Source organism: Marmota marmota, unplaced genomic scaffold, assembly GCF_001458135.2.
Source record: "Marmota marmota marmota unplaced genomic scaffold, marMar, whole genome shotgun sequence".
In the NCBI taxonomy this organism is placed as follows: domain Eukaryota; kingdom Metazoa; phylum Chordata; class Mammalia; order Rodentia; family Sciuridae; genus Marmota; species Marmota marmota.
This window is the reverse complement of record NW_026000242.1, coordinates 5,301,115-5,304,763: the sequence shown is the minus strand read 5'-3', so window position 1 is coordinate 5,304,763 and position 3,649 is coordinate 5,301,115. Positions and strand designations below refer to the sequence as shown.

General features: G+C 53.7%; 1 long non-coding RNA gene across 2 annotated transcripts in view; it reads left to right on the top strand.

Moving 5' to 3' along the window:
• LOC107145795 overlaps positions 1 to 2,264 on the top strand; it is a 4,266-nt gene extending 2,002 nt beyond the window's left edge. Inside the window, exons 2-5 of one of the 2 annotated variants that reach the window (XR_007344539.1) lie at positions 67 to 211; positions 542 to 603; positions 763 to 870; positions 1,030 to 2,264. This is a non-coding gene — a long non-coding RNA (uncharacterized LOC107145795). Of the gene's footprint in view, positions 1 to 66; positions 212 to 541; positions 604 to 762 lie in introns of both variants that reach the window. The other variant, XR_001503959.2, reaches the window with a different exon arrangement.
• Positions 2,265 to 3,649: the final 1,385 nt, after the last annotated feature.

The following is a 3,649-nucleotide window of genomic DNA, read 5'->3' as shown; positions in this document are numbered from 1 at the left end:
CGCCTCCCCGGGCTCCCTTGCACTGCCGGAGCCTCGCTCGCCCCTCCACTCGGCTCCTCTCCCCAGCCTGAATAAGCATCGGGGCTCTCTGGCTGCCTCCTTCTGCCTTCATACCAGAGCCCGGAGAGGCCCCTGTCAAAATAAGAGCTCCCCCATCTCGCTCGTCTCCTCGCCCAACCCGGCTCCCCCAGCCTCCCAGTGGTCTGACTCGGTAAGGCGCCCAGCCGGCTAGCGCGAGGCAGGTTGGCCCGGGGGCGGGGAGGGGGGCTTCTGTCTTTCTCTCCTACCCATTCCTGAGGACTGGGGAGGAGACGCACCAACAGCATCCCAGGCTAGGGAGAGGTCCCACAAACCTACCCTACTATATGTGCGGACTGGATGGAGTTGCCTGGACACACACACACACACACACACACCCCGCACAGGCTTCCCTCTTCAATGTACCCACCCACATCCATTATGCACTGAACATCTCTTTTATTCATCTCTCTCTCTCTCTCTCTCTCTCTCTCTCTCTCTCTCTCTCTCTCCCCCCCCCCAGTACACCATGAGGACATAGACTGAATTTTCATCTCAAGTCTCAGCAGGGGTGTAAAGTGGATGGTAAGAAAATGTTTGTGGAAGTGAAACCTTTGTCTTCTCAAAAGAAATTTCTCCTAACCTTAAAAGGCTTTCTCCACCCCCCTCCACCTGTAGAATAGTAGATACATTGAAAAAGAAATTATAAGGCACTTTTTAAAAACATATCACATGTTATTTCAGTGTTCATCATGAACTTGCAAGAAAGATATTTTGACCCCATTACACAGATGAGGAAACTGAGACTTACATTATATAAGGATTTACTCAGGATTACACAACTAGACCATGGTAAGCCCAGGACTAGAAGTTGGATTTCTTTATCCCTGGATACCTTCCCCACCCACCCAGAATTAATACCAACAATTGATAAGCATTGACTATTTCAGAAGGAAATGAAACTAACAACTCTATTTGCTCCTTTCTGTTCCCATTGTCCTCTCTCTCCAGAAAACTCTAGTGACCTCCCTCTCTTCTGACCACCTATTATTTGTGCACCACCCATCTGAATGCTTACTTGTATTTTCCTTGTTTCTCCTGTGTGTATGTCTGGTTGGTTCCAAAAGATTCTTAAGGGCTCAGACTATGCCTTCTATCCTCTGTGTTCACCCAAGGTTGGCTCAAGTCCTGGCTAGGTTCATAGTAGAACTTCAGTAAATCTTGACTTGATGGATTGATGGTGCCAGAAACTAGGTACTGAGCAAGGTCTGGGGAGGCTCAAATGTGTGTGTAGTAGGGGGATGAAGATACCCTGACAAACAGATGATAACATAACCTTTCCTGTGTGCCTAACACAATCACAGTTTACAAAGCACTTTCATGAACATTATCTCAGGATCATGGTTTAATCCAATCAACAGAACTTTCCCAAGTGCCTACTAAGAACTGTGCTAGGATAGGGGTTGAATCGTCATAATTCTGAGTTAAGTCTTATCTTCATTTAAAGGTGATGAAACTGAAGCCCAGAGTGACTATCCCAGCACCTAGGATAGTACCTGGCTCTGGAATTAGGGTTTAATTTCTTTTCTTTTCTCCAGGATCCCCAGGGGATAGACTGGATCTCAAAGCAGAGGGCCGGTCCTAAAACATAATAGTTTTTAGGAGGGTCCACTCCATTTACTTGGGTCAGTATCACGTATATGACAAGCCACATGGGCCTTTTCGGATCCTTTTGGCACAAGTTCAATTCATAGTAGGTCCAGAAAACAATGTTTGTAGGGATGAGGGTGGACTCGTTGCAAGGGGTCTCAAATGTGGTACACAGTCAAGTTCAAGAGTGTTCGGTATGTTCTGTGGAGCAGCCATGTGGAGCTGAGCGCTCCCCAGGGTGGGGCTGTGACTCATTCCCCCAGCGTAGGTTCCAGGTCGAGATGCCGAGCAGAGCTCTGGGCAGCCACGAGTTCTGGGTGGAACCCTGGAGCGAAAAAGGAGGCGAGCGGCCCATTGCTGGAATCGAGCAGCTCCCTCTACTGGAGAACTCGGGGAACCACTGTGTTTCCGTATATCTGTGTGTCACTGTGTCACGAGGGATGTCACAGGTGTGTCAGCGAGAGTCGGTGTGGGCATTTGTGGGTGGACGTGCCGGCACGGGTAAGGGTGTGTGAGGTTGCCTGTTCGTGGCTCACTGTGGCTGTGTCAGCGCCATTAGGGGCTTTTTCTGGAAACACAGTGTGTACCCACAACCACATCTTGTGTTATAATTTATTTACTTTGGGGATGGGGGTAGGGGAGGCCCTAGCGATGAAATTACGTATCTTCCTGTTACTGGAATTACTGGGAAAAACGGATCTTCCAGCCGACGTTCCTCACCTGCTCGTTCAGTAGCTTGAGAAGGTGGGAGCGGGTCGGGCCAGGGGAGCATTTCCTGCGAAGCGACTCTACGCGCTGAAGCAACCAGGGACCCAAGAAAGGGTTAACCCGGAGCCCCACAATGACTTCAATCATTGGTTCAGCGTACTGTCAGTCAGCGTTATGAGGGCGGGGTTTTCGAGGCAGCAGTCGGATTGCCTGGCGCCCCTCAGTTGCCCCTCGACCCCCCACATCATTTCACCCCCATCTCGGTGGAGACACCTTCCTGGGCCCTGGAGGAAGAGCAGATCCGGGCATCCTGGCTTCCCTACTCTCTCCAGCTGCCTGGCTTCCTGATAGATGGTGATTATTATATAATAGACTTGCTGGACAGAACCGTGCCAGCGCTCGGAACACTTTGCCCCCTCCTCGAAGCCTGCTGTAGGACCTGGCACCTGCAGCCCAGAGCCTGCTGCCTAGCTCTGCCGGCGCCCCAAGCACCATCTCCATCCCGGGGCGGGATCCCAGAGCCACCTTCTCTGGTGGCCTGGGGCCGTGTTCTAGGATGGGGCGGGCGCCAGGCTGGGGAGTCGCGCCGGCGTCCCTAAGGTCTCAGGGTCGGCTTGTGGAGTGTGGCTTTACCAGCGCCTAAGATTATGGGATCCACTAGATCCCCTCCAACCTGAACTTGGAACTTGGGAGCCAACAGAGGTGGGGCTAGGGGGCGCAGGGGCCAAGGTTGGAAAGGGAAAGGAGTTTGGAAAAGGTGCGGGTGCAGGAAACGGGAGGCTGAGAGAGGGGGCCGACGGGGGCAGCGGGGGAGGGACTCTTATCCTGACAGAGCTCCCGCCTTCCCCGACTGGAGGGTTTGGAAAAACTGAGCAGGCAGCCAAGGCTTGGCTGGAAATCCTGCAGCCCACCCTCCTGGGGACACAAAGCTGTAGGGCGGGGGCAGGGCGAGGGAAGAGAGCACGACCCCGGGTGGGCAGGGCCTCTTTTGGGGCTGGGGGCCCAGGGGCCAGGTCCCTGGGGAGGGGGTTCCTGGCGCTGTCTCCCTGCAGTCTGCTTCCCCCTTCTCCCGCTCTCCCCCCTCCTCCCCCTCCCCCTCTCAGGCTCCAGTCTTGCAGATTGCGGGCAGACTTAACTCCTTGCACTCCAGCTCGGTGGAGTCTGAGGTGGTGACGCTGCGAAGGAAAGAAGGAGGGAGGGAGGGACTCCAGATCCCACTCCCACCCACAATTTAACGCCTTGTGGCCCGGAACGCCATCCCGGAACTTGTGCT